The following is a 13914-nucleotide window of genomic DNA, read 5'->3' as shown; positions in this document are numbered from 1 at the left end:
CTATTACAGCCAAGTCCTATTTAATAGTTAAGATTGAGGGGCCAGTATCATTGGCACAGCAGGTAAAAGCTGCAACCTGCAATGCTGGGATCCCATGTGTGTACTGGTTTGAGTCCTTGTTGCTATACTTATGATCCAACTTGCTGCTAATGTACTTGGGAAAGTAGTAAAACATGCCTCAAGCACTCAGGCCGCTGTGACCCACATGGGAGACTTGGATGGAGTTCCAGGCTCCTGGCTTCCACCTGGCCCAGACCAGGCCAGTGCACTCATTTGGAGAGTGAACCAGCAGATGGGAGATCTCTATCTGTCTCTGTCTCTCCCCCTCTCTCTGTAACTCTGCCTTTCAAATAAATAAATATTTAAAAACAAAAATTGATCAGTGAAAACATCCCAAATTCCTATCTTCTAGTTTCTTATAGAGATAAATACTCCAAAATTAACAGATTTATATTACAAAAGTCCATTCAATACAATAATGCTTTTTATCATCTCATCAGAAAAAGACACAAACAACTTCTAGAAATATGGAAGACTACAGATTTGGAAAAACAATTTGAAATACTACAGAATTGCAATAAAAGTCCTTTTATTATAAATGCAGAGCTTAACTTGCAAAAATCAAGGGAAATCTTAGGGAACAGAATCAAATCTGAAGCCCCCAAGACCCCTATGGCTATGGTGAAGTGTTGGAACTGAGCTTTCTGAATAAAGCTACAACAGTATCACACGGGCAGGTATAAAAAAAACCTCATTAGCTGGCAAAGGAAGATGTCAAAATTAACCGTCTGAGCTTCAGCTTGGAAGTCGGAAAAGGAGCAAAATTTCTCTGAGAATCTATAATCACATCCATGTCTTCATGTGGATTTGGGTTTCAAATATATAACACTGGAATGATCTTGGAATGATCTTGGAAACACTACCTTATAATATTAACTTAAAGTAGTCCTTAATTCAAGAAGTTCAAGATTCCCACAGGTTTAGATCAATAGATGGTAAAATTAGATACAGCTGAGGAGGAAATTAGCAAACTGGAATACAGATCTGAATTACAATGGCAGTGAAAATATCTGTTAATATGGAAGAGAATAAAAGATAAAGGAAACACAATAAAAAGGTTTAACATCTGGAATCCCAGAAAGACATAATAAAAAGAATATAAAGAAGATTGTGATATTCAAAGAGAAAACACCCAGGAGTCTTCCATAAACAAATGAAGAGAATAAACATTTAGATTCAGGAAACACCAAAACTCCAATCAAGATGAATAAAAATAGATCCACACTAGATACAACACAGTAAATTTCTGGATACAAAAGTTAAAACAACTCTAAGGGGCAGCTGTTATGGCACAAAGGGTTAAGCTACTGTTTGGAGTGCCCACATCCCAGACTGGAATGCCTGGGTTTGAGTCCTACCTTCAACTCTGCTTTTGACACAGCTTCCTGCTGAAGCAACCTGTGAGATAGCAGGGGGCTCAGTTACTGAGTTCCTGACACCCTGGGTTGCTGGCTCCTGGCTTGGACCAGTTCTAGCTGTTGCAGGCATGTGGGGAATGATTTTTAAAAAGATTTATGCTTTTTGAAAGGTAGAGTGACACAGAGATAAGGGAGACAGAGACAAAGAGAAAGATCTTCCACATTCTAGTTCACTCCCCAAATGGCCACAATAGCTGGGGCTGGCCCTGGCTGAAACCAGGAAGCAGGAACTCCATCCCAGTTTCCCACATGGGTGGAAAGCGTGCAAGGACTTGGGGCATCTGCTGCTGCTTTCCTACGTCCATTAACAGGGAGCTGGATCAGAAGAGGAGCAGTCAAAATTTCAACTGGTGCTCCGATATGGGATGCCAGCATCACAAGCGGTGACTTAACCTGCTGTACCACAACGCCAGTCCCTTGAGAGCTATTTTAAACAGTGAAATCACCACCACCAACAAAAAAATACAAATACAAAAAATGTGGCACTAAATAGCAAAAAAAGACAGCTGTTTATAGTGAGAGTTAAAATAAGAAGACTGAGAGTATTTATTGCCTTGCTTGACATGAAGTGAAAACATGCACAGTGGGTGACAAAAATTTTCACTGCTATGCACTTGTCCTAGAATGATCAAGAAAATACCCCTAGTATTGATTTTCAGGTTACAAAATTTAGCAAGTAGGTGAATTTGCAAATACAGCATCCATGAATAACAAAAGTCAACTGCACATGACAAGAAACAAAATTAGTTCTGATGGAATGAAAGTATGGCAAGCAATGAGACTGGTGAACCCCTGGATAAATCTGGAGAAATATTAACTACATCAGATAATCATAATGCCTCTTTGGGGGAAAAAGAGGTGAAACATAAACAGAAAATGGAACATGTAAGAGAGAATGAGATGACTGAAATTAAATATTTTGCAACATTTTTATTATTCAGAAGGAAAGCATTTCTAATTAACTTTTACGTTAACTATGCACATTACAATCCAAAGGGTAGTATGTAACTTCCAAAACAGTAGAGGCAAAAATGGAGTGAACTACTTAATAAATCCAAAAGAGGGCAGCAAAGAGAAGTGAATCACAGAGAAAATAGTCCATTCAAATAACACAACAGAAACAGCCCCCAAATGTCAGGAGGGTTAGAAAATAATGAAACAAATTACAGCTATGTGTTTTAAACAGGCCTTTAAAACAAAGACATATCAAGGTAAGATGTAACGACAGGAAAAGGTATAATGGAGAGATACTATTCTAAATTATTCAGGCATAATTAGTGTCAATCAAAACAGTATATGCAAGCAGTATCAGAATTTTTTAAAAGTGGCTACTATAAAGTGATAAAAAGTAAATTCACAAGTTGATGAAATAATTATACATTTCTAAGTACCTCTAAGATAGCATCAATGTATCTATATTAAACTGACAGAAAAACAGATAAATCTTGGGAGATTCAGTTAACTGACAGAACTAAATAAGGATACAGGAGTAATGAAAGACTGTATTAAGAAACTTAATTTAATAAGTATATAATAGCCAGTCCTGTACATAAAATTTGAGATAGCCAGTCCTGTACATAAAATTTGAGAATATACATCTTTCAGCATACGAGATATATGGAAACTCATTATGCAGTGCGGCATAAAGATATCTGAAATAAGATCACAGTCAAACCTGTTAATCTAACTCAATACTTAGGTAATGAGTATGTGAATTCTCTTCACAATTTTCCTCCAGGAATTTAAAACTATGCTAAAATTTTGATAAAATATATATTTGGAAATAAAAAAGCACTATATCCACAAATAGGTTAAGGAAGAAATTATAATGAACATTTTTAAAAAGATGTAGAATTGAGTGAAAATGAAATGAATAGAATGTGGTTTGTGAGACATCGCTAATGTCATACACAGAATTCTCTAGCCTTAAAAGCCTCATGTTAGGCAGCAATGTAAGAAAAACATTAATATGGTAAGCATTAATTTCACATAGTCAGGAATAGGATAGAACACACCCAAAAACCACAGAGGAAAATGATAGAAAACATACAAGAGGTAGGATTAAAATATTCAAAGTAGAGTTCTCAATAAAGAGAAAGAAAATTAACATATCTGTAGAAACTGATCAAAGAAAAGTGAACGCATAAATAGTATAAAATAAAAATAAGTGTAGATACAGCAGAGATATTTATACAAGGAGAACAGATTTAATGTATACAATTTTAAGCATATGATACTTCCCACCCTCCCTCCTTCTTCCTGCCTTTCTTTATTTTTCCTTTTAATTTTTGCAATAAAATACTTTTAATTTACTAGGGGCAGACATTTGGTGTAGTGGTTAAGATGCTGCATTTGGGATTCCTGCAACTCATACTGAAGTGCCTGGGTTTGACAATGGGCTCCACTTCCAATCCCAGCTTTCTGCTAACATGCTCTTTGGTAGGCAGTAGGTGATGATTTGAGTAATTGTGTCCCTGTCACCCAAGTGAGGGTCCCAGACTGTGTTCTGAGCTCCTGGTTTCAGCCTAGCCCAGTCCAGCTATTGCAGACATTAAGGGAGTGAACCAATGGATGCAAGATCCTTCTCTCTCTCTCTCTTTCAAATAAGTAATACATTATGAATATTATTCCAATTGTAAGTCTTAGACAAAATGGACAATCCTAGATCACTGAAACAAACTCAAAAAGAAAAAGAAATCTGAGTAACTCTAGATTCCTAATTCAACACCTTAAACATTTTAACATCTAAATAAAGTAATGAATAAATAAAAGCAGCAGGCCCTGATCATTTTACTAGTGCATTATACCAATCTTTTAAGAAAATCCAATTCCTATATTACCCAAAACTTCAAAGAACAGAAAAATAATACTTCTTCTCAACATTGATACTCAAACCAGAAAAGGCCACAGAGCATGTGAATAGATATTTTCACGACCATCTTCTTTATAAACAGAGACACAAATACACTCAACATATTAGCAACCACAGAATGTATTAAAGGCACTTAAAATGTAAATGTTTAGGAGTGAAACTGACATTTTAAGATTTAATGATTATTTATATCCCTGTCTCTACTACTGAGGAACAAGGGTTTTTTTTTCTTCATATTATTTGTTGAACTCTTAGTGTAGGGTTAATCTTATGAGTTTAAAGTAAACTGAAAATAGATCTTTGTAAAAATTAAGAGTGGGAATAGGAGGGGGAGGAGGAGGAAGGGGGGCAAGTATCACCACGTTCTTAAATCTGTATATATAAATACATGAAATTTGTATACCTTAAAAAATTTTTAAAAAAATGCTTCATGATCATGAGTGTACCTTAGGAACAAAATTATGACAGAGCATTTAACAAATTGTTCACGTATTTAACCACAAAAGAAAAATAAAACATAAATGATAATCTCAATACACAAAAAGAAAAAAAATTAACTAAAATTTAACATTTTATGGATTCATCAAGATGAGTGGTTCATTACTGAACTCTCAGAAAATTAGCAATGCAATAAAACATCCGTAACCTGAAAAATGTCTGCCAAAAATACAGCAGACATAACTTTCAGCAGTGAACAATTAAAATTTCTTCTAAAATAGGTAACAGGAAAATGATGCTGTTCTAATTTCCTTTTATTAAAACATTGTCCTAAAATCATAGCAGGTATGATAAGAAAAGCCAAATGAATAAAAGGTACATGAATTAGATGAATTACAATGGAAATCATCAGACCATCATTATTTTCAGATAATACCAATATCTGCATGGAAAATTGAAGGTATACACATTTTCCAACCCAGTAATACCTCTCCTAGGTATATGCCCCAAATGTCTCATGTTTACAAAGGAAATATGTACAAAAATTATTATGGCAGTATTGCTTGCAATGACAGAATTAAAAAGGAGTGAATGCTCCAACATGGGAGGCAGTCCACACAGCAGACTCATAGAATGAAAAATGCCCTAAAGAGCACTCTGACCTCAGAATCAGCTCTTCAGGCACCTGGTATGGCTGAAAAGTCCATGAGAGCATTTCAGGCATGGAAAGCTAAAGACATTGTGGCAAAAAAATGTCCTACATGAAGGATCTCTGTGAGAGAGACCCCAGTGGAAAGAAGGAGGTACTTTTCTCTGAAGGGAGGTGAGAACTTCCACTTTGATTATGGCCCACTCTAAATACAGACAGCGATTGTAGACTCAAAAGACTTCCATAGCCTTGGCAGCTCATGTCAAGAACCTTGAGTGATCACTGACGTCATACCTAAGAGTTTTAATTGTAAAGTTAACAACAGGAGTCACTGTGCACTTTACTCCCCAGGCAGGACCTCTGTCCTTAATGACTTGTACTATGAGAATTAACTGTAAAACTTGTTCTCAAACAGTTCTTTAAATTTTGTGTGTGTGTGTGGCTGCAAATTGTTGAAATCTTTACTTAATATAGAGTTGGTCTTCTGTATATAAAGTTAATTAAAAATGAATCTTAGTGAAGAATAGGATGGAAGAGGGAGGAGAAGGTGGGATGGGAGTGGGGGGGGCAGACATGGAGGGAAGAACCACTATATTCCTAAAATTGTACTTACGAAATTTGTACTCATTAAATAAAATGTTTCTAAAAAAAGGTTTCTTTCTGGAGTAATATGTAAACAGTTACTTTCCTAAATAATCAAATTATTGCTAAAGATATGTCAGGAATATATTCTCTTTGAAAAGATATGGGACTTATAAAAGCAATCTAAAACTTCACACTCTTGAGTACTTCTGAATTCTTTTCAAATAACATAAAAAGTGATTTCATTGCCAGAGGAATATTTTAACTATGAAAAGTACTTCATACAATGCAACAATGATTGGTAATACAAAGTATGGGGATGGACACAGTGGTCCAGTAGGTGAAGTCACTGCTAGTGATGTCTGCATCCCATATTGTAGTGCCAGTTTCAATCCTGGCTGCTCTGCTTTGAGTCTGGCTCCCTGCTAATGTGCTTGCGAAGGCAATAGGTAATAATGCAAGTGCTTTTGCCTGTGACACCCAGGGAGAAAATCAGGATGGTTTTCCTAGCTCCTGGCTGGTCCAAACTTGCTACTGGGGCCATTTGGGGAGTGAAACAAAGCATGGAAGGTCAGTCTCTCGCCTCCTCTCTGATGGCTGCCTTTCACATAAATACTTAAAAATACTCACAAAGTATAGAAATCTTAACAGTAACTTGCAGTTCTGACTACTACAGCTGTAACATAACACTTAATTTCATAAATTCAGAGAGCACAAACACAATAGCCAAGATCTTTTCAATTTAAGAAATTTTATATGCCAAGGCTAGAAGTACATTTAAGGCTATATGAATTTTAATAGACTTCTATTCCAAATAGTTTTATACATTCAGAAATTAATATGGAGATGAGCTTCCTGACTTTACTCTTATACTATAATATCAAGGAGAGACAAGGTAACTGACACTTTGGGTAAAGTTTAAACAAGTAATTCATGGAAAATGTATTTAAAAGACAATTTTATTTTGGTGCAAGAAAGATCCTTTGATGTCCATGCACATTTTTTCACAATATGAATTTTCCATTAATTTTTAAGGATCCCAGGTATGCACGGATTTAAAAAATTTTCTGTGCCAAAAAAATTTCATTTTTCATGAATGTCTATTTTATGTATGTTAAAATGTTTATTTACTTAAAAGGCAGAGACACAGAGAGAGACACACACAGAGAGACAGACAGTGATCTTCCACTTGCTGGTTTACTTCCCAAATGCCTGCAACAACCAGGATTGGGACAGGCCAGGTTTCCCACAGAGGTGGCAGGGACCCAGGCACTTGAGGCATCACCTGATGCCTCCCAGGGTGTGCATTAGTAGGAAGCTAGTATCAAAAGCAGAACTGGAGGGCCAGCGTTGTGGTGTAATGAGTTAAACCATCGCCTGCCATGCCTGCAGCCCATATGTGCACAGATTCCATTCTAGGCTTCTGTATTTCTGATCCAGCTCCCTGCTAACATGCCTGGGAAGCAGAGCAACATGCCCAGGTTCTTGGACCCCTGCACCCACATGAGAGACCCAAAAGAAGCATCTGGTTTTGACTGGCTTAGCCCCGACTATTTGGAGAGTGAACTAGAGTTCGGATGATTCATTCTCTTTCTGTCTCTCTTTAACTCCACTTTCAAATAAAAAAATCATTAAAAAAAGTGGAGCTAGAACTTGAACTCAGGTACCTCAACGTGGGATGCAGGTTAAGCTGTTGCCTGTGATGCCAGCATTCTATATGGGCACTGGTTAGAGTCCTGGCTGCTACACTTCTGATCCAGCTCCCTGTTAATTCGCCTGGGTAAGCAGTCGAAGATGGACCCAGTCCCTAGGGTCCCTGCCCCCAAGTGCAGACCTGGACGGAGTTCTAGGCTCCAGGCTTCAGACTATCCCAGCCTCAGCGACTGTGGCCATTTCCGGAGTGAACCAGTAGATGGAAGACCTCTCTCTTTCACTCTCCCCAGCCCTCTCTTTCTGTAACTCTGTCAAGCAGATAAATTTTAAGCATTGCACTAAATAGATGTACCTTTTAATAGGGAATGTCTGTGAATAAGACACATCTTCAGGAGAATCTAGGCTAGGTCTTCCCAGAAGTGATTGTGTAAATGCATGTTTTTTCTAACACCTCTTAAAGCAAAATCTCAAGTGGAATATCAATACACAGAAAAAGTAGCTCTCCAAGACACTTAGAACTCTGTCAAACGTGTCTTATGCTGTACCTTTTGGAAGCACTGTAAAAACAGAACAGATTTTGGAGTCAAGCCAAATCTTTTACTCTTTGTTTACAAACTGTGGCTTTCTGAGCTTTGATTTCCTCTTCCATAAAATGGAGATCATATGACTTGTCATAAAGCATTGCATTAAGGATTTGACATAATGTATACAAATCTCCAAAACAATGTTTACCCTACAGTAGGTGTTCAGTAAATGACAGCTTTAAAATTATCTCCTCAAGACTTTGCAAATTCACCTATCTTAACTGGGCAATACGGTTAGAAATGAAATCAAAAGTCAAAATGTCTCCTTAAAACATTCTATGTAGTTGCAGTTACTGTGATGACAGGCGCATGACAGTATTTTTACAGTGCTTCCAAAACATCCATATATGTATTACTAAATTATTGCAGTAAAATTTCAATAAAAACGAATCAACACATTGGGTATATTAAAGCAGCCTTGTTTTAAGATCAAATTCAATTCAGTCTTCCTCCTGCAGAAAAATCATTGGTCATTTACTATAGAAATTTACAGAAGGAATCTCTAGAGCAGGCATTGTGTTACAGTCAGTGGGTTGGGCTGCCACCTGCAAGGCTGGCATCTCACACGGGCGCTGGTTTGATTTCTGGCTAGTTCACATCTAATCCAGCTCCCAGCTCATATGATGGGGAAAGCAGCAGAAGATGGCCCAGTACTTGGGTCCCTGCCACCCACATGCGAGACCTGGATGGAGTTCAAGGCTCCTAGCTTCGGCCTGGCCGAGCCCTGGCCTTTGCAGCCATATTGGGAGTGAACCAGCAAATGGAAGCACGTTCTTTCTCACTGTCTCTCCTTCTCCCTGTTACTCTGCCATTCAAATAAATAAATTTTAAAAAAGGGAAATGTATGGTAGAAATCTCATGTTCCAATGTATCATTGAAATAAGTTATCCAAACATAGTAGGGCAGATCCTATTTCATTTCAAATGCCAAGATCAGGTTTATGCAATCTGCTGCATGCATAGAAGTAAAGGTTCAAAAAAGGAGGTAAGAGGAAGGATAAAAAATAATGTTGCACCAGCACATGCCTGGAAAAAAATAAAAGTAATGGGATTATTTATCCATTCATCTCATGTGAAGAAGTGGCATTAGGCATCAGAGTTTTTCCCTTTTGTAGCTCCCAGCATGTTTTTTTATTTGACAGGCAGAGTTAGACAGTTAGAGAGACAAAGAGAAAGGTCTTCCTTCCATTGGCTCACCCCCCAAATGGTCGCTATGGCCGGTACTCTGCGCTGATCCGAAGCCAGGAGCCAGGTACTTCTTCCTGGTTTCCAACACGGGTGCGGCACCCAAGCACTTGGCACTATCCTCCACTGCCTTCCCAGGCCATAGCAGAGAGCTGGACTGGCAGAGGAGCAACCCGATGCCCATAGGGGATGCCTGCGCCGCAGGTGGAGGATTAACCAAGTGAGCCAGAGTGCCGGCCCCTCCCAGCATGTTTTTAAAAATATTACCTCTATATGACTGCTTTGTCTTTCAATGACATTTACTTTTCAAATCTTGCAGGCATACAGACAGACAAATTTAAATTTCAGAGGCAGAGAGACCCCATCTGCTCATTCATTCCACAATGTCAGGATTGGGCCTGGCCAAAGCCAGGAACTGGGAAGTGAATCCAGGTCTCCTTTGTGGATGGCAGGAACCCAATCACTTGGGCCCTTACTCTGCCTCCCAGGGTCCACATTTGCAGGAAGCTGGATTCAGGAACCAGAGACAGGACCAAATCTAGGCACTTCAAGGTCAGACACCAGCATCTTAACAGCTCAGCTAAAGGCATCCTTTTCTCCCACCATGGCCCCACTGCAGTAAAGGAAATGAAGTTCCAAAGATTAAAGGTAATGACCCCATGTTCCAGGTACTTTTACTCTAATGGAAGAGATAGGTAAGTCAACATTCTACAATGGAGAAAGTACTAAAAACAAGCATGAAAGCAGATGGAGAAGGGAGTCCCAAGTAGCTACTGATGTGAAGTGCAACTCTGATATTCCTAGGTTTGGCACGGATGGTAAATTAGCAGGTTAGGAAGACAGAAAGCTGCCTATAAACGAATCATCCTTGAACAAAGTCTGAAGAACAAACTGAATTAACGAGAACAGAGCATAAGTGTACTATAAAAGGAAAACAAACAAACAAAAAAACCCACAAACAAAAAAGCAGCAAGAGCCAGAGAAGTATCCCTTAATTACATCCCCCTCATCTTTCCTTTATATAGTTAATTAAATACAACACCTTGTGTGAATATCGGTCACATATTACTTTAATTACATATCTGCAAAACACCTACATGACTATGTCACAATAAAACCTGTGCATTTCATCAAGTTTTTCAGAAAAAGATTTATTTCAACAGGCAGTGAGAGTGAGAACGAGAGCAAGCATGAGAGCGATTTCTTTCATCCACTGGTTCACTCCTCAAGTGGACAAAACAGCCTGGGCTGGCCCAAGCTGAGGCCAGGGTCCCAGAACTACTACCTGGGTGCAGGGCCCAAGCACTTGGGTCACCTTCTGCTACCTTTCCAGGGGCATTAGCAGGTAGCTGAATCGGAACTGCAGTTGCTGGGACTGGAACCGGTGCCCATAGGGAATGCCAGCATTGTAGGTGGTGGCTTAACTAGCTGTGCCAGTATATTGGCCCCTCATCTAGTGTTTTAAATTGAGATTTGCCACTGCTTTACACAGTGTGTTTGCCTATCGAAGACACAGTCAGAATTACTGTGCTAACTGAACCACTAGGAAATTTTGTCTTATATACCATAACAATATGATTTTTGCACTTTATATAGGTGACAAATAAGAGATTCCCAAGTTTCAGATCAAAGTATTTATGGAAGAAAGGCCATTGCCTTCTTTTCTACACCCGTGAAACATGACAGTCTTTATAAATGTACCAAGGGAAATAATCACAGCCAGATGGTATGAAGAAAGTTCAACCTCCTGACTTCCATCTGACTGAGGGGAAGATGGGGACTTCTGTGTAGTAGGTATTAAACTATTGAAAGCAGCACCGTTAACTCTGACTACAGTCAGGAACTCCTTATAGTGGAAATCAGCAACCAATTATCCTGTTATTATCGGGACTCTCATAGGGGAGGCTTAAATAGGGCAAAACTAACTTACATTACAGTAGGAAACAACAACACTTTGAGAACCATTACTTCAAATCCGTTCAAAAGTTCTTGGAAAACAGGTAACAATTCCCACTCTTTTTCTTCCTAATTCCTAGCAGCATATTCAAAACATTACAATTTAGCAAGCACTTTCATTTCGTCTTCTCAACAGCTTATAAGGTTGCAGGTCAGTTAGTGTGTTTCCCAGATGAGTAAACTTTTCATGGCAGAGGCATTATGATTTGCCCTAACTCACAGATGTCTTAAGAGTAACTGGGATTAAAAATTCATCCTGACTCACAGTTCAGTGCTCTTTTCTGTATGATGTTTGTACACCTGTACTTTCTTCTCAGGCCTTGTACTGCAGTGATAAGTGGGCCTTTGAGTCATTTACTTTGTTCATGCAAAGAGCCTATCTGTGTCCCTGCCCCAAAGGTTCACATTTTTTTAATGGATGATTTTGGCCAGTCGGGCACATGATGCAACATTAACGCTATTCTGAGTCTGTCTTACACCTTAACCCATTCACCTACTGTCTTAGTAAACGTCAGGTTTACAAACTAACAAAGTGCAATGAGCTTTAACATGAGCTATCAAACAATTACTGCTGTACACATTTTGTCATGTTTCCAAGTTTCATTCAGTGGCAAGATGCTAACAAGCTGCTCTATTTTCTGTAATGCCAACTCCTGGAAGAAGAAGGAATTACAGCGACAGTGAAAAACAATCGCATCCTTCTCCAAGTCAGCGCTTGATGCAGCTGGGTTCTAAGCCCCCTCACAATGCTTAAATGGGGACGCAGGTGCAATTGTTGGCTCTTAAAGCTCTAGGGAACTGTATGAGTTTCTCCAGATGTTAAGTCAACAAGCACTGTTACCAACAAGCAAGCATTTTCTTAGCTTAAAGGGCCAGATGACAGTAAGCGCTTTGCCTCACTACCAGTCACTTCCCTCCTAACAAAGGGAGAAAGGCAGTAAGACAGAAGCTGTTTACCCTCATATTCCATTCGGGAACCTACACCGCCGCCCCAAACCTTTAGCAAGTCCCTGCTGCCTCTCTTCTCGCGGCACTTCTCACTAATTTCCCAGGAAGAAGGCAAATTCACCGAAAGGACGGTGGACAGCTTTCAATAAGTAGGGTTCTAGCTCAATCATCTCCCAAAACCAGTTCAGAGGCTTTCCTGATGCATCCTCAAATAGTGCACCTCCCCAGATTGCAGGATGCCAGCAGCTCCCAGAAAACAAAAACAGAAACTGTTGGCGCCTACCAATCGGCGCCAGCGCCCTTACTCTTCAACTGGACAGAAATGGTCACCACCAGGCGCCCCCCGCCGGAACCCCAGCCCTTCTGCCGTTCCCTAGGCCCCAGCCGCAGTTTTTCGGACGGCAAAGGATACTCTCCATATTCAACACAGTCCCGCAGCTTTCCGCAGCAGGAGACTGCCCAGAGCAATGGCTAAGAGCCCCGGCCTGGTCCAGACCGCCCAGTGCCCAAGCTCCTCGGGTTGCCGTCTCACTTCCTGTTTCTGCTCCTGGTCCGCAAGGGGCAGAGCCGTGTGCACGCGGCGAGGGGCGGGGCTTGGGCTACGCCACAATGGCGGCGTTGAGCAGCGTCGGTTAGGTTGGGCGCCCGTCGCCTGGGGGCGTTGCAGCGCTTGAGAGCAAGAGGTCCCACCCTCTGTCTCTCTCTGGAAGCTGTTTTCGCGCGCAAAGTTAATCTAAAGAGAGCATGAGGGTTTCCGTTGGCGCCCTAAGCTTCTAGTTCTTTCTTTAGGCCTCAGGACTCCTTTCCACCTTCCGCCTTTCCTCTTCCTGAGATTTCGCCTTATCCCTGACCCTCAGTTCTCAACGTTTAAGTCATAACGGCTGAAGGAAAAAGGTATAGGACTTTTAAAATACCTTTTGGAGATCATTATAATCGTGTAAGGGCGGAAGCGTGTAGCGCGGTGGGTAATTGGAGTAGCGGCGGGCGTTCAGCTGAGGTGTTAACATCATGCGCCTGAAAGTGTTAGGCTAGAGGGGGAAGACAAAAATGGGAAGGCTGGCCGTCCTGTGGATGCGAAATACGTATTTTGACTATGAGGTTTCTTACTGATTTTACAAAAGATGATGCAAGGCAAAAATTTCTGTGAAACATCTCTAATGGCGCGAGTGTTAATGGAAACACTAGATAGCGGTTAGCATGTTATATGTGAGGTATATTTTATATGTGACAAAGGATATGTACTAGATGCAATCTCAGGATATAGGGATACGAAAGGCACCTTCGGCCGCGGTGTCGTAGCTTTTCAGTTTAAAACTATCGGAAATTTTACGGGAGACCTGATCTTATCTTGGAAGAACACTCGCTGTAATTATTCGCTGCTGGAAGAATATAAGGTGTTCGGCTTTACAATTCATCTTAAAAAGTTCGGCGTGTGGGAGAAGTGCGTATACAATTGGATAAGCTGCTTTATTTATTTATTTATTTATTAATTTATTTTACTCTCTGGGATTGTTTCCTTTGCAACCAAACGTGGTTCTAAAAGCTAAGGTTTACTCTTTTGTGATAAAGA

General features: G+C 39.9%; 1 long non-coding RNA gene across 1 annotated transcript in view; it reads right to left on the bottom strand.

The window, feature by feature from the left end:
* Window positions 1–12916, bottom strand: part of LOC103351912 (uncharacterized) — a 49414-nt gene extending 36498 nt beyond the window's left edge. Inside the window, exon 1 of the long non-coding RNA XR_011385626.1 lies at window positions 12757–12916. This is a non-coding gene — a long non-coding RNA (uncharacterized lncRNA). The remainder of the gene's footprint in view (window positions 1–12756) is intronic.
* Between the last annotated feature and the right edge of the window lie 998 nt (window positions 12917–13914).

The sequence above is a fragment of the Oryctolagus cuniculus genome, chromosome X (genome assembly GCF_964237555.1).
Source record: "Oryctolagus cuniculus chromosome X, mOryCun1.1, whole genome shotgun sequence".
NCBI lineage: Eukaryota > Metazoa > Chordata > Mammalia > Lagomorpha > Leporidae > Oryctolagus > Oryctolagus cuniculus.
Note: the sequence above shows the minus strand (reverse complement) of the source record. Positions and strands in the feature narration are given on the sequence as shown.